Consider the following 21,063-nt stretch of genomic DNA (forward strand, 5'->3'; position numbering starts at 1 on the left):
TTGAGGGCGGGGAGTGAGGGGGATGGTAGGGAAGCGGGGGCTGGTGTGTGTCCGGTGGCCTGAGACTGAAGAAAGAGGTGGCAGATAGCACTGGACAGAGTGAACGGGCCCTGGGAAAATCAGCCAAATAGGCGGATCCCTAGGCTGTGAGCCACGCAAAGGCTGCTGGACCAAATCTAGTCCAATGGCCGAGAACGTGGTGGGCGGCCCCCTTATGGACACGCCCCTCAAACATAGGGCATCTACCACCGTTCCTGGACTGCAGCACAACCACATGGCATATACTGCTCCAGGGAGGTAATGGGTTTTGCATCTGCTGATACCCCAGGCACTGTCATTGACCAGACTCTGGAAATTCCAACGATGGGTTCCTGCTTCACAGTCTGAACAGCACACTCCTGTGTCCCTCTGGACCTCTAATAACTGAGAAATCTCCCTGAGTATCCAAAGGATAAACAGGGGCTCCACGTGGCTGGATACTTTTCTCCATGGGACAGAGAACCTGTTGTTGTCCGGATGCTAGGGGAGAAGGGAAAAACCCCACTGTTGGCTACAGTTGATCTCCACTGTTCAGGGACACCAGAGCCTTAGGGTACAGAGCTGGCTCTGTGTCTCTTCATCTCTGCTTCTGGCATAGCACTGTTTTGGGCAATCCTTCTAGGTGTGTACCAAGGGCTGGTGTCTCTTTGTCTCCTTCTCTCTAAGTGGTGCTCTTGCTGTCTGCCACTCTCTGGAAACCGATGCTCATTAGAGAAGTTTATATGAGAAGGCAAGCCCTGCTCCTCCTTAGTGAGTTGCACCCATGGGAGATCAGACTTTGTTAGTCCATACATTCGGAGAGTGCTTTTTCAAACTTGAAAGTCAACAGTGGGCAGTCACTGATGAATGGCAGAAGGTGTGGTGCAACCCTCCCTCCCTCGCTGGACAGACATGAATGCTGCAAAGTCCTCAGGTAGCTTGGCCACACTTTGCACAGATGGAGAAATGGGGCATGCCCTGGGGCCCGAGGGAACTCCCTGAACATTATTTGAATACCTGCCACGGAGATGGTAAGGACAGCTCCCTATTAAGTTCCATGACACACTGGTGCCAGAAACATGCACGGCTGCCAATTTACCCTATCAAGGCACTTTCAAAGTGGTTCTGTTCTCCACGTGAGAACACATTCAAGCCTGCCCAGTCACCCAAGCCTGTGGGGCTGGGAGCAGCAAGAGGATCAAGATAAGCCATCCGTCCTATAGTCCTGATACCCAATATATGTGTTCTGCAAAGAGTACAAAGAGTGATGACTCTAACTGGAAGACTGCAGGTAGCTGGTGCTTATGCTGCAGTTCTGGTCCATCACTGAAACCACACAAAAAAGGCAAGGGTTGGTCATACTCATGGTAAGGTCAGGGAAAGTATGCCTGGCACTTGGGAAGTGTGGAAAGGCCCTTGTATCCGGGTGTTCAAGGGGCTGTGGGGTCACCCACCATGGCTTCTGTGTCTGAGATTGCAGCCTGTTCTGTGTCTCAGATCTTCTGCACTCTCACTGGTCACCACCAGGCACTTTCTTCCGGCCTCTCTTTTCTGCCAGGCATCCTTGCTGTACCACTGTGATTCCACTCAAAACTTGCTCACTCAGTGAGATAACGGGGATCAGTAAGTACCCTGGCTTTAGTGCTTCTGCTAGCTAGAGTTTACGTACCTTTTCCTATGGCTTTTGTGTGTTTGCTATTCAACTTCCATCACCTGGTTAGGTCAGTTCTGACAGCTCATACTCATAAACGTACTGTCAGGCACATCTGCATGCACATGTGTGAACACACTAACGTCCCTGAGAGAAAACTTGCACATATGCAGAAGCACAAGCTTTCTTCTCCAGGAACATGACTTTTGGTAAGCACCTGACTTTCTTTGTCCTGGCTTTTTTTTTTTTCCACTTATTCACAATCATGTCAGGTTGCACTTCTAACTCTGTGACAGCACAAAGAGTGTTTGAACCACCCATGCCTCACTGATTTACTAAATGCCAAGACTCCTTTTCAGTTGCTGTCATTGGGGCCAGGTAGGTCTTCATACAATCAGCTATACCTGCTTGCCCACACAGCTGAAGTGCCAATGAAGCCTGTCCTTGGTTGGGCCCAAAGACATCTAAGACAGTCACTGGGAAGGCAGGGTCCATCTGAGTGTCACCTGGGGCAGATCCCCTATGACAAAATCAGAGAATCTGCTCCAGCAAGACTGCCAGAATCCTCCCTCAGGTGCAGCCATGATCCTTTGCCCATCTAGACCCACAGCCAGGGGCATGACCCTAGAAGAAAGAATGAATTCACGTCAGGACTTTCAGCACAAGCCATGGGTTGGTTATCTTGGGCAGGACTGCTATTGCCTAGACCCTGACCCTGAAAACCAGCAGGCTTCAAATTGACCCCAGGGGCTTCCCTGTCTCCCACTCTCCAGAGGTCCCTTGGGACATACAATAAGCCCACCATTCTTGCTTCCTCCCTGTTCCCTCTCTCATAGACACATCCTGGCAAGCGCCACATATAGACACACACCCCTGCACTTTCTTTGCCTTCCTGCACTGCCAGGGAGGCTGGAAGTACCTGGAAGCATGCCACATTCACACCCTGTCTCTCCAAGGATGCCTGTGGTTTTTCACGGACAGCCTATCTTAGCTCATCTTGTGTTGTGCGTCACATAATGTGAGTGTGTGCCACCCTCATGGAAAGAGTGTGCTGGCTGAAGGGCTGATCCTGGGCAGCACAGGCCCAGGATGTTCCTGGTTCTCCTCACATGTGTGGAACAAGACTCCAGTGCAGCAGACAATCTGTGCCTCATTCTCCTTTGGGTCTGCCCTTCTCTGCAGGACCTTAGCCTCCTCACCACCACAGTCCTTCTATAGCCACGTCCACATTTCCACAGAACAGCCCATGTGCCCACAGACTGAAGGCTCTACAGCCAGTGGTTTCAAAGAACTACCCCATCTGATTTGTCCTAGGTGAACCCTCAGAGCATGTAACCCCTCTTCCCCATCCAAACAAACACAATAGCAAGGTAGAAATGGTGAGCGTGTTTTTGTATTTGGTCTTCATCTCTGCATCTGCCCTAGGCCGCACACACACACACACACACACAAACACGTCCGACACAAGCATATATGTGTATATACACACATGCTCAGCATGGGGACACAAACCCAAACAGGAAACAAAGGTGTTTCAGGAGCCTGTGTTCCTGTTTGTGTTTGTGTCCCCATGCTGAGTGTGTGTTTGTATACACATATGTGTTTGTGTCGGGTGTGTGTGTGTGTGTGTGTGTGTGTGCATATGTCTGGCCCAAGGAAGATGTAGATATGAAGGCAACAGGAGAGCGGGTGCTGGGCAACCATAAGAGGAAGCACGAGGCATCCCCAGCCTAAGGGTGGTTGGTCGCTGCAATGTCGGAAATGGAGTCAGTAGGCACCATGTCCTGTCCTTGTGGCTTCCTGTCCACCTCCTCCCCGAGCTCTTCCATATTTTCCCAAGGTAGCCTGAAGCCTCTTCCAATGCAGTATGTGTGGTGGTGCTGAGCCACCGAGTGGTGGATGTGGAAATTCACAGAAGATCCCAAAGTCAGCACACAGGTGCCCTGGGACCCCAGAGAGGACACCCTTGCAATGATAGGCCTTCCCAGGGTAAGGGGCGGGAGTGTAAGGCCCAGGCAATCTCAAACTCAGTGAGGAACAGGAGGCCAGGGGATGGCAGGACCCATGGAAGGATGATTCTGACAAAGAAACTTAATTCACCTTGCCCCAATAGTAACACCTAGGACTCTCACTATGCAACCACAACTGATTTGAGGGGACTTGCTTCACTCACGGACACACTGAATCACCAAGCCCCAGTCTCAGCAGGCCACTTGCTACACGCATGGCCCAAATTCACACTCCGCAGCCAGCTTGCATGAGACTGAACATCCCCATTTGGGAAAGGAGAATGTCCCGGCTTGTACAAGGTTCTCCCTTCATGGCCCACCTCCAGACCCCTTCACCACACGTGTTTCTGTCATGGAAGAATCTTCACTCCTGGGGTAGTCCTTCAGGGGATTATCCCACTCATCTTTGCTGATAATCTGCTGGCAACACTTTGCTGCTGAGCACGCTCAGCTCTGGGCTGACCAGCATCCGAACCCTCACATAAGCAGCCAAGAACTCCAACAACAATCATCAACTGTATGCAGGACCGAAACAATGCCACCTCAGCAATCCTGTTTGATTCTGGGCAGTTGTGGCCTGACAACCAGTTGAGAAAGTGAAGGCTCCTGGTGTCCAGCCTGCAGCTGGTGCTCCCTGTTCAAAGTTCCAGAACCAACGGACTGCAGTGGAATGATGTACCCTATACGCTGCAGGAAGAGAGGGGAGATGGGTGTGGATCCCATAGGTGGATCATCCACATTCCTGCACACCCACAGTCATCATTCCCGGACTCACGTTTTACCAGTGATGTCAAGGTAATACTCCTTAATGATCACTCTTTTCAAGAAATAGGGGTGGTCCTGAAAGGAAAAGATCAGCTTGCTGCATGACCATGGATGGCTCGCACCTGTACCTGCTAGGATAGGGAGGAGGGAAAAGGTGCAAGCTTCTAGGGTCCTCAGCTTGCCTCCCAGGCAGGCATTAACAGCTTCCCCGAAGCCTCTCCAAACTCTCACTGTGTAGGAACATGGATAACATGATCCTCGCACACCCCACCAAGTCCCATACCCACCTGTTCTCAGTCTCCCTCACTGACATTCAAGTCAATCATGTAGCTGAGAAAGTCTTTTATCTTGGTCGCTGATCATGACAGAAACTTGAGGGTGGTTCATAATCTGCTTGAGGTCAAGGAGCCATTTATGCCACATGCTGGGCCATGAAGAGCCAGGAACATCAGTCCTAGTCTGGGGTGGAAGAAGGACACGGGAACAGGCATCTTCAAAGATGCTGGGCACGTCTGCTTACCCAGCCACTACTGATGAGCTCAGGCACTGCCATACCATCAGACAAGCTCACAGCTCTGTGTTCCTGGTGGTGTTCTGCATCTGAGGTCATCTTCATTCCCCAAGCAGGGGCTGTTTCTAATAGTTATTATTTCCCAGACCTGTGTATGCTGGGTAGTGGCATGTCACTGCTTACATGGTAGGACTTACAGTCGTTGTAACAAACTGTGTCTGAAAGCAAAGGGATTGGTGTTGGCTGGTGTATGTGTACATATGTTGTGTGGGTTTGTGTATGTGTGTCTGTGTGTGTGTGTGACTCCCGGATCTCAGTTATTTTCGGAATCATTCACCTTTACAACAATAACTGTCAGCTAAGGCTTCTCTGGTGTACTGTCTCTGGTCATTTCTGACTTAGAGGCTATTCCTCCTCAGATGCAGGCCTGAAGTAGACATGCAAAGTCATGGCTGCGACACTTACAGGTGCAGCCCTGCCCGGACTCTACTCAGCTGTGCCTTTGGAGCCTGCCAATTGCCCAGTTCCACACTTCCTTCAGGGTCCACCATCCTGCCCCCTTGCCTCCACCCCTCCTCCTGCTCCTGCCTCTGCACCTCCCCCTTCTCCTGAGCAGCAGACCACAAGGAGTAGCAGAAAGGATACCACGTTGTCCCAGAAGCAAGGGATGCCCTGGATGATGGCACTATTCTGAGCCAAGTCTGCTTCCTCCTCTCATGGTTCTTCCACATGAACCAAAGTTAGGCCCTGCAGTTTTTCTCAGGTTCTGAGCTCAGTTCCCCTTGCGGGTCACCAGTGCCTGCATCACATCTAGTGCTGGAAGCTCACTGGGGCCTCCATGCCTTTCCTGGCACTGCTCCTCCACCATCTTCTCCTCCAGCTCCAGGAAGGACCCCTGTTGCTGTTACTCATCCGGCACAACCTCCACATCCTCAATGATGTCCTCTGCAAGCAGCTGGAAACCCCGTCTGATCCCCGCCACGACTCTGTCCACCTGGGCCTCACCATCCTTTCCTGCCTCCACTTTGAAGAGGGTGGCATCTTCACCTGGTGTGACCACTGGTGGCTGCAACGTCCCTGCCATGCACAGCATCACCAGGACAAGCCATGGGGCCCCATGCCCTTGAACACCCAGGCTCACAACTAAGAAGGTCTGAGGACCCAGGATGCTCCTGCATTCCTCTGACTGCCTCTCATGCTCCTCTTGGCTCTGGCCATTACCCCAGCCTGGGTAAGATGCTAAGGGACAGGACATAATAGCATCACAGCAAGTGATGAGCAATGGCGGCCCAGGGTGCAGTAATCCTGTGGTGCCCACTAGGGTTTTTGTTGTGAGTGTGGAGCATGGTTCAGAGGCTATGGCTCATGTGTGTGTTGGGGTGGCCTGAACTACAGAAACGGATGGTGGCAACCCAGGACAGGGTGAATGGGCCCTGGGACATCAGCCATACAGGCGGGGCCCTAGGCTGTGAGCCACGCACAGGCAGCTGACCCAAATCTAGATCAATGGCCGAGAGGGTGGTGGACAGGACACAAGGGACACACCCCTAGACCAGATGGCCTCTTCCATGGTTCCTGGGATCCAGCTCCACTATGTGGCCAGACTCTGACCCAGAGAGCTAGCAGGTTTTGCATCTGCCGCTACCTCAGGTGCTGTCATTGATCTGGATCTGGAGATTCCAACCACTGATTCCTGATCCACAATCCAAACAGCACACTCCTGTGTCCCACAGGACCTTCAATAACTGGGAGCTCTCCCTGAGTATCCAAAGGATACACAGGGGTGACAAGTGGCTGGATACTTTTCTCCATGGGACTGACAGACTGTTGCTGGCTGGATGCTAGGGGAGTAGGGAAAAACCCCACCGTTTGCCACGTTGATCTCCGTTGTTCAGGGACACCAGGACTTTAGGGTACAGAGCTCTCACTTTGTCTCTTTGTCTCTGCTTTGGCATAGCACTGTTTGGAGCAATCCTTCCTTGTGTGTACCAGGGCTGGTGTCTGTGTGTCTCCATCTCTTTAAGTGGTGCCGTTGCCGTTTCCCACTGTATGAACACCAACGCTCATAGGAGAAGCTTATCCTTAGAGTGAAGGCAAGCCCCTTCTCCTCCTGAGTGAGTTGGACCAACGGGAGATTGGACTCTTTTTGTCCACAGGATTGGAGAGTGCTTTCTTAATCTTGAAAGCCAACAGTAGGCAGTCACTGCTGAACTGCAGAAGGGGTCGGGTAACCCTCCCTCTCTCACTGGACAGAAATGAACCTGCACAGGCCTGAGGTGGCTTGGCCACACTTTTCACAGAGGGAGAAATGGGCATGCTCTGCTGGCATGAGGAAGCTCCCTGAACCTGTTCAAATTCCTGCCAGTGAGTCACTAAGGACAACTCCCTGTTAAGTTCCATGACTCACTGGAGTGGGAGACATGTATGTCTGCCCTTTTACCCTATCGAGGCCCTTTCAAGTGGTTCTGTTCTCCATCTGAGAACAAGTACCAGCCTGCCCAGTTACCCAATCCTGTGGGGCTCGGAGCAGCAACAGGAGCAATCTAAGCCATTCATCCTGTAGTCCTGACCCCCTATATATGCTTTGTGCAAAGAGTACAAAGAGTGATGTTTCAGACTCGAAGACTATGCAGGTAGCAATTGCCTATGCTGCTGTGCTGGTCCATTTCTGAAACCTCACATAAATGGCAAGTGTTGCTCATGCTCATGGTAAGGTCAGGGAAAGAATGCCCAGTGTTCGAGAAGGATGGAAAGGCCTTTGTAGCTGCATGTCCAAGGGGCTGTGGGGTCACCTACTGTGGCTTCTGTGTCTGGGATTGCAGCCTGTTCTGTGTCTTGGATCCTCTGCACTCTCACTGGTGGCCCCCAGTCAATTTCTTCCTGCCTCTCCTTTCTGCCAGTCTTCCTGGGTGCACCACTGTGATTCCACTTAGAAACTGCTCACTCAGTGAGATAACAGGCATTGGTACCGAGGCTCCAGTGCTTCTGATGGCCTGAGTATGTACATTTCCCTATGGCTTTCATGTTTTCACTATCCAACTTCCATCACCTGGCTAGGTCAGTTCCGACACTTCATATTCACAAGCGTACTGCCAGGCAATTTTGTGCGCACATATGCACACACGTGGGTGTGTACACAATAATATCCCTGACAGGAAACTTGCACATATGCAGAAGTACAAGCTTTCTTCTCCAGGAACATGAGTTTCGGTAACCACCTGAGTTTCTTTGTCCTGGTTATTTTCTTTCACATGCTCATCGATCTTGTCAGGTTGCACTTCTAACTCTGTGATTTAGCCTCTAAGGCTACAAAATTTTGGCATTTGCTCGTGACAGGGACCGATCTGCAGAGAATTGGGCAGGTTGGAAACGCTCACCCTGGACAGCTGAGTGACAGGCACCTGCGTTCTGCATTCTCCCATCACCTTGGACAGCTTCACAGTACCAGTCAGGCTATTCTGATCCATTGTCTGTGCAATCCTTCAGGGGACCAGAAAACAAGGACATCTGGGCTCAGCTGACTTGGAGAACTGTTTTCTTGGTGTGCACCTATCTAGGTCATTCCTGGTCAAATTCGTGTCCCTTTGGCTAGCCTACCACCCCTTAGGGCCCACAACATTCTGAGTGAGGCCCCTTGTTCTTTCTATCTGTGTAGCTTTCTATGTGCACCTGTCTACCTGTGCTTCGAAGTGCTATCTCTCTTTAGCAGGAAAAGGCCAAAGAGATGCCTGAGCCTCCAAGGGCCCCCAGGGACTGTGATGGGCTTGTGTGTGATCCAGTGCTGTGAGGATTCGTGTTTATGTTTGGCAAAACCAATACAATATTGTAAAGTAAAATAAATAAAAAATATAAAAAGTAAAAACAAACAAACAAACAAACAAATTCTTTCCTTAGATGAAGATTGTTTACAACCCAGTGTGTGTCCATTGGCTGGACATGGTCCTTGGAATTTTGCTGATGGGTTTGGACCCTAAACTTCAACATGATGGCAGAAGGTAGAAAGACATTTAGATGTTGTTCTACAAAAGCAAGAAGAAAGGCACTACTGCCAAAAAGATGACTCAGAGGGAACAATAATAGTCTTCTATCATTGTAAAAATATCATGGTCCCAGGGAGAGTATTTAGAAAATATAAAAAGGATTCTTGGGAAGGAAAATTCAGACTCTCAGGAACATTTTCTACATGTCAGGAGTTGTGAAATAGTGCTCCAAAAAAAGAGGCAGAAACTGTCTTCACTGAAACATGGAAAGTCAACTGAAAATCGAACATGATAAAAACTCCAGCTGGGCATCTCCAATCTACTTCTTAAAGATGAATTTGCCAAGATTTAGATTTAAGAAAGATTTTGAACTGTAGGCCAAGAACGAACAAGCTATTGCTGCATGGAAAACATAGATACATCTCATTAAGTATAATGTTAATTACTGTAAGCTAGACACAGAGATGCATACTGTATGATTCCATTCATGTAAAGGTCCAAAAGAGATAAAACTAATCTATGTGTTGAAAGTCAGATATCCTAGTTATCTTTGGAGTGCAGTGATTGGGAGAGACACAAGAGAGTTTTCAGGGTTGCCAGTGATGTTCTGTTTCTTGACTTGGATGCTAATTACATGGATGTGTTTAGTTTCTGAGTATCCATTGAACTGTACACTCATGATTTATGTATTTTTCTATATGCATATTTCAATAAAAAGTTATAAAGCTTTAAAAATAAATAACTACATAACAATGTAGTGAGGATGGTGCACATAGATAGAGGGCCACTTCTGATAAAAGGTGCGCAACCTGAGGCCATAAAGATAAGGCGGCATTTCCGCATGTAGTCCCTTCTGTTTATGACTACCCTGACCCATGGAATCCCCAAACAGATGATGACTGGGAAACCTGCCCTTACTGGGTCCATAGCTCAGGCCTCCGTTGGGCAGATAGCAGCTTTTCTATCTCAAAAACAACAAAAGGGCTTGATTCCACCCACACTCACTGATTTGCTAAATGCGAATACTCTCTTTCAGTTGGTCTCATTAGGCCCAGGTAGGACTCCTTGCAGTCAGGCATCCCTGCTTACCTACAGAGCCCATGTCCTCGGTTGGGCACAGGGATATCGAAGATGGTCATCCAGGACGCAGCTTCCCTCTGAGTTTCAAATGGTGCAAATCCCCTATGAAAACATCAGACAGCCTGCTCCAGCAAGACTGCTAGAATCCTCTCTCAGGTGCAGACACACACCTTTGCCTCTCAGGCCCCAAAAGCCATGGGCAAGGCCCAGATAAAAGACGGTATTTACATCAGGGCTTTCAGCGTGAGCCATGGGGTATCTTTGGCAGGACTTTCCCTAAACCCTGAAAACCAGCAGGCCCCAAAATGCCACCAGGGGCTTCCCTGTCTCCCACTCTCCTGAGGTCCCTTGGGACATGCAATGAGCCCACCATCCTTGCTTCCTCACTGTTCCCTCCCTCATAGGCACACCCCAGCAAAGGAGCACATGTGTACACCAACACCTGCACTTTCTTCGCCTTTCTGCACTACCAGGGAGACTGGAAGCACCTGGAGGCATGCCACGCTCACACCTTGTCTCTCTTAGGATGCCTGTGGTTTTGAACGGACAACCTACCTTAGCATGTCTTGCATTTTCTGTGGCATCGTATCAGTGTGTGCCACCCTCATGGTTAGAGTGTGCTGGCTGATGGGCTGATCCTGGGCAGCACTGGTCCAGGACTTACCCAGGTCTCCTTTTTATGTGTGTGGGACAAGTCTCCAGTGCAGCAGGCAATCTGTGTCTCTTTCTCCTTCAGGTCTCTTCCTTCTCAGCAAGACCTTAGCCTCCTCAACCATCCCAGGTCCTCTGTATCCGCATCCACCATTTCCTCATGCCGGCTCATGTCCGCACAGACTGTGCGCTCCACAGGTGGTGGGTTTAAATCCCCACACCACCTGATTTGCCCTGGGTGAATCCAGAGACCATGCACCCGCTCTTCCTGGTCCGAACACATACTACAACATGGTAGAAATGGTGAGCGTGTTTCTGTATTTCGTCTAATTGCAGATTTCTGGAACCAAGGTCCTGTGTTATTACTGGCCATCCTTTCCTCACTCCCATCCTGGACAGGGTCACTGCAGAGATACAGTGAGCAGCCACCCTCAGACTTGTGATTCCTTGTGTCTCCTTCTTCTGGGTGCTTGGCATCTCCTCTCTTGTTGCCTTCCTCTCTGCCTTTTCCCTGGACCAGATACACACACATACATACATACACACATAAACAAAGGTGACACAAGCATACATGTGTATACAATTACAGGCTTGATACAGAGACACAAACGTATACAGGGAACACAGGTGTTTCAGGAGCTGAAGACACCGTGTCCAGCACTGTTGGAGATGGCGTCAGTAGGCACCATGTCCTGCCCTTGGAGCTCCCTGTCCACCTCCTCCCTGAGCATTTCCATATTTTCAAAAGGCAGCCTGAAGCAGCTTCCAGCGCAGCATGTGTGGTTGTGGAGAGACGCCAATTGTTGGATGTGTAAATTCACAGAAGATACCAAGGTCAGCACACAGGTGCACTGGGACACTGGACAGGACGCCCTTTCAATGATAAGCTTTCCCAGGGTAAGGGGCGGGAGTGTAAGGCACAGGCATTCTTAAACTCATTGAATAACAGGAGGCTGGGGAATGGCTTGACACATGGAAAGAAGATTCTGACAACTATATTTAATTCATCCGGTTTCTAGTAGTATCACCTAGGACTATCGCACTGAGGAAGACTTGCTTCACTCGGAAACACCGAGTTCCAAAGTCCCCAGTCTCAGCAGGTCATGTGCTACATGCAGGATGCAAAGTCTGGCTCTGCAGCCAGCTTGCATGAGCCTGAGCATCCCCATTTGGGAAAGGACAGTGTCCTGGCCACGACACGGCTGTCCCTTCAGGGCCCACCTCCACACACCCTCCCCACATGCGTCTCTGTCAGTTAATGCTCACGGCAGAACCTTCCTTCCTCGGGTAATATGTTACAGGATTGTCCCACATGTCTTCACCAATGATCTGCTGGCAACATAAGCAAGGTCAGCCCAGGGCTGAACAGGCCCAAACACTCGTGTGCATCCAATAACTCCAACATCAGTCATCAACTGCATGCACTCACAAAGCAACTCCACCTCAGCAATCCTGTTCAATTCTGGGCAGTTGTGGCCTGACAACCAGTTGAGAAATTTAAGGCTCCTGATGTCCAGCCTGCAGCTGGGTGCTCCTCATTCAAAGTCCTAGAACCAGTGGAGTGGAGTGGAGTAACGTGCCCTATACCCTGCAGAAAGACAGGGAACACAGGGGTGGATTCCGCAGGTGGATCATCCATCCACTTACACACCTACACCTCCATGAAGCCATGTCTTACCAGTGGTGTTAAGGTAATACTCCTTAATGATCACCATGTTCCAGAAGTAGGAGTTGTCCCCAAAGGAAAAGATCACCTTGCAGCTGGACCTTGGATGGCTCCGCACCTGCACCTTCTAGGACAGGGATGAGGGTAAAGGTGCAAGCTTCTAGGTCCCTCAGCTTGCCTCCCAGGCAGGCATTAACAGTTTCCACAAAACCTCTGCACATTTTCCATCACATGAACATAGATTACATGATCCCCCCAACTCCCCACCAAGTCCCATACCCACGTGCCCTCATTCTCCCTCATTGACCTTCAAGTCGATCTTGTAGTTAAGAAAGTCTTTATCTTGGTCGCTGATCATGACAGAAACTTGAGCGTGGTTCATAATCTGCTTGAGGTCAAGGAGCCATCATCAATAGCCCTAGTCTTGAGTGGAAGAAGCACACTGGAATAGGAATTTCCAAGGAAGCTTGGTACTTCCACTTGCCCAGTCACCACTCATGTCCTCAGGCCCTGCCATACCATCAGACACACTCATGGCTCTGGGTTCCTTGTGGTGTTCTGCATCTGAGGTGGTCTGCATCCCCCAAGCAGGGGTTGTTTCTGACCGCTACTATCTTCCTCCTGACTTGTGTGTGCTGGGTAGAGTAATGTCACTGCTTATCATGTCAGCATTTGCAGTCCCTCTGGCACATTGTGTCTTCAAGGAAGGGGGTGGTGTGCATGTGTATGTGTGCATGTGTGTGTGTGTGTATATATGTCTTCAGCAAGAAAGCCCTAGGTCTCTGTCTTCACAACAGATGGCAGGCATGTGTCTGAATTTGTCTGGCACTCAGAGCAGATGAGAATAGCAGCCTCTTCCATCTGCTCTTTGCTTGTGGACCACCTCGTGCCTTTGCATTGCACTAGTGAGGGCAACTACAAGGGCTCTGACTGACGGGCATGCGTCTTGGACTCCCGCTCTCTCAGCTGTTTCCTGGGATCATCCACATTTACAACAATAACTGTCTCTGGTGGCTGCTCTGGTGTACTGTCTCTCGTCATTCTTGACCTAGAGGCCTCAGGTGCTGATCCTCCTCAGATGCAGGCCTGAGGGAGACACCCAAAGTCATGGCTGTGACACTTACAGCTGTGGCCCTAAGGAATTCTTCTCAGCTGTGTCTTTGGAGCCTGCCTCTGCCTCAGACCACACTTCATTCAGGGGTCTCCCATGCCTCCCCTGTTCCCTCGCCCTGTGGCCTCACCTGTTTTAGCAGGATCTTCAACACAATCATCTTGAAGGTGCCTTTGCCATTCTTTAATTTGGCTATAAAGCTCACAACTTTTAAGAGTACAGTATCACAATTTTTCTAATGTGCACTGTTAAGAGTTTGGAAAGCTCTTGTTGAGTTTCTTGGTTTCAGTTAGAAAGCCCTGCATTACTCTTAGGGCTCTAGAAGCTTCTGAAACAAAGGAAAGACTACAAGTAGTCCAGACTAATTGGATGATGATATAGATTTCTGAATACTTAACAGATTCTGCTTCCCTGCTACCTAATAAATTACCTCTAACTCCTGAAGATTTTCACGATTTTATTGCGGGAATCTGGTAAAATTGAGATTTCTCAGTGCTTCGTAATTTCATCAATAGGCTTTCCTGAGGTGAAAAACACATTGGGGTTAGTTTTTAAGTTAGTTCTAGACATAGCAATCAGGGAAAAAATAAATAAAAGGAATACAGATTGGAAGAAAAAAAATACTGTTAGAAGATTACATGACCTTCTACACAGCGAACAATAAGGATGCCAGCAGAAAATTACTTGAGCTAATCAATGAATTGAGTATAGCTGCAGGATACAAAATTAATACTCAGGAATCCCTTTCATTCTGATACACTAGCAATGAAAAGCAAGAAAGAGAACTTATGGAAATTATCTCATTCACCATCCAGGGAAGAGAATCAAATATTTAGGAATATATTCACTTAAAGAAAGCAAGGACCTGGTACAGAAAACTGTAAATCCACGGTGAAAGAATCAAAGATCACACAAATAGATGAAGAAGTGTACCATGTTCTTGGATCAGAAGACTCAATATAGTGACCATGAGTGTGCAACTCAACGCAATCTATCAGTACATTCATTCACATTGATATTCTCAGATTTAACTGTAGAATCCCTATCAAAACACCTACGGTGTTTTTCACTGAACTAGAACAAATAATTTCACAATTTGTGTGGAAACACAAAAGACCTCCAATGAGGAAATCACTCTTGAGAAACAATGGAAATGGAGGAATCAGACCTCCTGACTTCATACTATACTACAAAGCTAATCATCAAGATTATAAGGTCCTGGGCCAAAGACAGATATACAGATCCATGGAACAAAATAGGGAGTCCAGAGATGAAGCCACACACCCATGGCCTTCTTGTCTTTGACAGAGGAGGCATCAATATGCAACGGAGCAAAGACAACCTCTTGAACAAGCAGGTCTGGGGAAACAGGTCAACCACATTAAAAGAATGAAGTGTTTGCTACTGGCACACACACAAACAAATGCAAAATGGATTAAAGACCTAAGTGGGAGACCAGAAACTATAATGTTCTTAGAGAAAAACATAGGCAGAACACTCTCTGATAGAAATCACAGCAAGATCTCCTCAGTGACCCACCTCCCAGAGTAATGGAAATAAACACAGAAGGAAACAAAAGTGACCAATTTAAATTTCTAAGCTTCTGCACAGTGAAGGAAACTATAAGCAAGGTGAAAAGACAGCCTTCAGAACTGGAGCAAATTACAACAAAACAAACAACTGTCCCAGAGTTAATCTCCCACAGATACAAGCAGCTCATGCAACTCAATACCAGAAAAATAAACAACCCAACCAAAAAGTGGGCAAAAGAACCGAATAGACATTTCTCTAGAGAACTTATACAGATGGCTAATGAACACAGGACACATGCTCAACATCACTCATTATCAGAGAGATGACAGTCAATACCACAATGAGATGTCATCTCACACTGGTCCCAAGGACCATCACCCAAAGTCTCAAACAAGAAACACTGGAGAAGGAGTGAAAAGGTAACTGTTGGTAGGAATGAAAACTGGTACAGCCACATTAAACCATATGATTTCTCAAAAACCTGGAAATGGAACTGTCTTATGACCAGCAATCACCCAAGCATACACCCCAAGGAAAGCAAAACTGAAAGAGACACATGTACGCCACTATTCATCCTACGATTGCTGGGGTCTAGCACATGCAGGATCCAGGAAAACTCTCAGGAGAAACAGTGAATGATTTAGAGAGAGATAAGGAAAGAATGTTGTAGATAAGAAAATAGAGGACAGAAAGAGGCTATTATTCTTGGCCAGGCAAGAGGGAGCTTCTGTGTTCCAAGGAATCAGCCTGAAAAAGAGAGGGAAAGAGAGGGACAAAGAAAGAAAGAAAGAGAAAAAAATAAAATAAAAACACAGGGTGACCAAACTTCTTCGGTGAGCAAGGCCCATTATTTTACTTTCAAAAGGGACTTTTATAACTTAAGTAGTACATAGATGGAAATGAAAGATGCAAAGTCAGATGCAAAGTCATACAGAGTCAGCCTAAACATTACATCTGTTTTGTCTTTATCAAAAAACATTTTTTTACTGCATACCTTTCTGATAAACAATATTGTGTACATTATCATCTGGCCTTGGAGGCCTGTGAACATTTTATGATCCTCTTTAGATAAAGGCTCTTCAACCAGAAAACTTATTTTCCCTTGAAATGTGTTTTCTTTATATTTCTAATCTATGTCAGCCTCAGAAAGAATTAAACAAGTTACATTTCTCACGGAGGAAAGGTGCAGTGAGTTACAAGAAAGAAAGAACGAATTAGCTCAAAGGTCTGATGTGATTAATTTCAAGGCTACACTTGTTCTTCTTACATTACAACTATGTTAATTAATGCACTCTCAGGTGTCCAATGGATAAGAGACATGGGAACTCAGCAACAAGCTTTGGCCCAATAATGAAATCCTACGCTAGCACTACTCTAATAACTTTTAATTCTTTGAAAGGCTCTATGTTTTAGGCTTCCTATGCTTCTCATAGTTGGGAGGCTGTGAACAATCATATGTGTAGCTGCAAGAGTCTGGATAAACTTGTCAAGCAAGCTAGAATGCTAACAGTGGGGTTTTGATTTGAAATATTCGTCTCATGTCCAGGAGACTTATTAGCTAGAACCCTAAGCTGATTTACTCCAGAGAAAGGTGGTTGTGGATAGCCCCCTGTATGTCAGGAGAGTGGGTGAAAGGCACAAAATAGTAAGACAGACAGATTCTGGTTTTGGGGTAGATGCTCGAGCAGGTCTAGGGAGACCCTCGAGTCCTGAAGCCTTGCTTAATAGTTCATTTCCACATGACCTTGTCATGGGTGGGATCTCCCGTGCTGGCTCCCAGCACATGACTATTTACTATAGGGCATGGAAGCAGTCTAGATATCCACTGCAGGTGAATGGGTAAGAAAGTGGTGGTATATATACATGGTGGACTATTACTCAGCTGTGAACAGGAGTGCATTTGAGTCAGTTCTAGAGAGGTGGGTGAAACAGGAGCCTCTTCTACAGAATGAAGTAAAGTCAGAAAGAGAAATACAGATCCTGTGTAGGAATGCATATGTATGAAATTTGGAGAGATGGTCATGATGATCCAATATGCAGGGCAGCAAAAGAGACAGAGATGGAAAGAACAGACTGTGGAGAGGGCAATGGTGGGATGATTTGAGTGAATAGCACTGAAACATGTACATTACCCTACATAGACAGATGACTGGTGCAAGTTCAGTGCATGAGGCAGGGCACCCAAAGCCAGTGCTCTGGGACAACAAAGAGAAATAGTCTGGGGAGTGAGGTGGGAGGAAGGCTCTGGATGCAGGAACACATGTGTACTGGTGACCTACTTTTGTTGATGTAAGGCAAAAACTAACCCAATATGTAAATTTAATGTCTAACCATTAAAATTATTTGAAAAAATGAAAATATTGGTTTCTGCAGTTTCAGTGTTGGGAGTACAATGGCCCAGCCTATCTTCTGATCCTATGTAACAATGCCTGATTTGAATGAGGGTAGTGGAGCCACCCCACGTTGAAAGTCAGGAAGGGTAGTGGGAGGAGTTACCCCTCATCCAAGGTAAGGAGCAGTGTCTGTGCTTTGCAGGAACAGCCATGAAGAGATACCTCATGTCCAGGGTAAGAGAAACCCAAGTAAGATGGTAGGTGTTGCAAGAAGTCATCAGAGGCCAGAGACACTAAAACCATACTCACAGAAAACTAGTCATTTTAATCACACTAGGACCACAGCCTTTTCAAACTCAATGAAACCAAGCCATGCCCGCGGTGCAACCCAAGACGGGCGGATCATGGTGGAGAGGTCGGACAGAATGTGGTTCTCTAGAGAAGGGAATGGCAAACCACTTCAGTATTCTTGCCTTGAGAACCCCATGAACAGTATGAAAAGGTAAAATGGTAGGATACTGAAAGAGGTACTCCCCAAGTCAGTAGGTACCCAATATGCTACTGGATGTCAGTGGAGAAATAACTCTAGAAAGAATGAAGGGATGGAGCCAAAGCAAAAATAATACCCAGCAATGGATGTGACTGGTGATAGAAGCAAGGTCCAATGCTGTAAAGAGAAATATTGCATAGGAACCTGGAATGTCAGGTCCATGAATCCAGGCAAATTGGAAGTGGTCAAGCAGGAGATGGCAAGAGTGAAAGTCAACATTCTAGGAATCAGTGAACTAAAATGGACTGAAATGGGTGAATTTAACTCAGATGACCATTATATCTACTACTGCGGGCAGGAATCCCTCAGAAGAAATGGAGTAGCAAATGGAATAGAAATGGAGTAGCATGGTCAACAAAAGTCCGAAGTGAAGTACTTGGATGCAATCTCAAACACGACAGAATGATCTCTGTTTGTCTCTAAGGCAAGCCATTCAATATCACAATAATCCAAGTCTAGGCCCCAACCAGTAATGCTGAAGAAGCTAAAGCTGAATGGTTTTATGAAGACCTACAAGACCTTGTAGAACTAACAACCAAAAATGGTGTCCTTTTTATTATAGGGGAGTGGAATGCAAAAGTAGGAAGTCAAGAAACACCTGGAGTAACAGGCAAATTGGCCTTGGAATGCAGAATGAAGCAAGGCAAAGACTAATAGAATTTTGCCAAGAAAATGCACTGGTCATAGCAAACATCCTCTTCCAACAACACAAGAGAAGACTCTACACATGATCACCAGATGATCAACACAGAAATCAGATTGATTAGATTCTTTGCAGCCAAAGATGGAGAAGCTCTATACAGTCAACAAAAACAAGACCGGGAGCTAACTGTGGCTCAGATCATGAACTCCTTACTACCAAATTCATATTGAAACTTAACAAAGCAGGGAAAACTGCTACACCATTCAGGTATGACCTCAATCAAATCCCTTATGATTATACAGTGGAAGTGAGAAATAGATTTAAGGACCTAGATCTGATAGATAGAGTGCCCGATGAACTATGGAATGAGGTTCATGGCACTGTACAAGAGACAAGGATCAAGACCATTCCCATGGAAAAGAAATGCAAAAAAGCAAAATGCCTGTCTGAGGAAGGCTTCCAAATAGCTGTCAAAAGAAGAGAAGTCAATAGTCAAGGAGAAATGGAAAGATATAAGCATCTGAATGCAGAGTTCTAAAGAATAGCAAGAAGAGATAAGAAAGCCTTCTTCAGTAATCAATGCAAAGAAATAGAGGAAACAAACAGAATGGAAAAGACTAGAGATCTCTTCAAGAAAATTAGAAATACTAAGGGAATATTTCATGCAAAGATGGGCTCAATAAAGGACAGAAATTGTATGGACCTAACAGAAGCAGACGATATTAAGAAGAGATGGTAAGAATACACAGAAGAACTGTACAAAAAGGATCTTCACGACAAGGAAAATCACGATGGTGTGATCACTCACGTAGAGCCAGACATCCTGGAATGTGAAATCAAGTGGGCCTTAGAAAGCATCACTGCCAACAAAGCTAGTGGAGGTGATGGAATTTCAGTAGAGCTATTTCAAATCCTGAAAGATGATGCTGTGAAAGTGCTCCAGTCAATATGCCAGCAAATTTGGAAAACTCAGCAATGGCCAGAGGACTGGAAAAGGTCAGTTTTCATTCCAATTCCAAAGAAAAGAAATGGCAAAGAATGCTCAAACTACCACACAATTGCACTCATCTGACACACTTGTAAAGTAACGCTCAAAATTCGCCAAGCCAGGCTTCAGCAATATGTAAACCGTGAACTTCCTGATGTTCAAGCTGGTTTTAGAAAAGGAAGAGGAACCAGAGATCAAATTGCCGATATCTGTTGGATCATGGAAAAAGCAAGAGAGTTCCAGAAAAAAACATCTATCCCACAGACGGAGGAGCCTGGTAGGCCACAGTCCATGGGGTTTCGAAGAGTCGGACATGACTGAGTGACTTCAATTTCATTTTTCACTCTCATGCATTGGTGAAGGAAATGGCAACCCACTCCAGTGTTCTTACCTGGAGAATCCCAGAAAAGGGGGAGCCTGGTGGGCTTCTGTCCATGAGATTGCAGAGTCGGACACAACTGAAGCGGCTTAGCAGCAGTAGCAGCACACAAGAAGAGTACCCAAGCCAAATAATTTGCTCACAGTAACAGAATTGAGACCATATGAAAAAAAAAGCTGGCATGGTGGATTAATGGGTATGGTAACCAGCCTTCAAGTGAATCGAATATTCTGATATTCCCACCTTTGTGTAGTTCTCTCTCAGTCTATCACAGGGTTGACCTGTTAGACTAAGCAAATACAGAAGTGAAGATGCGTAACATCTGAAAAAAGACTCTGCACTTTATCATGGGTGCAAGTGCTTTCCTGAATCACTCATTCTGAGAAAAGACAGCAGCCTCCACAAGAGAAACACTTGGAGAGGCCCACATAAGGAAGAACTGATGCTTCATGAGTACAGCCAAGTGAGAGAGCTTATTTCAACAAGCTAAGTCTTCAAAGGTTGCCAAGCCAGACAAAAGCTTGACTACTACTTCAGGAGAGATCCTAGACCAAGAGATAACAAGTGTTAAGTTCTTTCAAACTATTCCATTTTGAGATCATATGTACAACACAAACATTTCAAGTTATAACACCATTCACATCATACTTACACACAGAAGAGTTCTCCTATAAATATAGCAAAAATTAAAAAAAAAAAAATACCGCACACACACAAAACAAACCAAAGCACTGAAAAACAGGAGTTGCCTAGCAGTCCAGTGGTTTGGTTAGGACTCAGCCCTCTCACTGCCAGGATCCTGTGTTCAATCCCTGGTTTGGGAACTAATATCCTATGAAGCCACATGTTGTGACCAAAACTAAACATTCTGTGAAGTTCAAAGCTGTACCAGCAAGATAAGTACACAACACAGCTGTAGGCACAAGTTGCCGGGCATAGAGCTTCCCATGATCTTGTTTACACGCATGAAATGAACTCAGATGGTGCCTCACCTGCATCTAGTGGAGTTTACTTACTTAATGAAATAAAGCCCTTAAGGGTACAGAAATGAGCAAGTAATCCCACGTAAACATGTTAAATCATAGCACATTTTCTCTGAATGAACCACTTGATTCATTTATTAATTTGGCCATGCTGCTTCGCTTGTGTGGTCCCAGTTCCCTGACCAGAGATTGAATCCAGACCACTGCAGAGA

At 46.7% G+C, this 21,063-nt stretch overlaps 1 pseudogene; it reads right to left on the reverse strand.

Annotated features, from left to right (window-relative positions):
* Positions 1–3,987: 3,987 nt before the first annotated feature.
* On the reverse strand, positions 3,988–6,209 carry LOC138431304 (testis-specific Y-encoded protein 1-like; annotated as a pseudogene).
* Between the last annotated feature and the right edge of the window lie 14,854 nt (positions 6,210–21,063).

The sequence above is a fragment of the Ovis canadensis genome, chromosome Y (assembly GCF_042477335.2).
Source record: "Ovis canadensis isolate MfBH-ARS-UI-01 breed Bighorn chromosome Y, ARS-UI_OviCan_v2, whole genome shotgun sequence".
Classification (NCBI taxonomy): domain Eukaryota; kingdom Metazoa; phylum Chordata; class Mammalia; order Artiodactyla; family Bovidae; genus Ovis; species Ovis canadensis.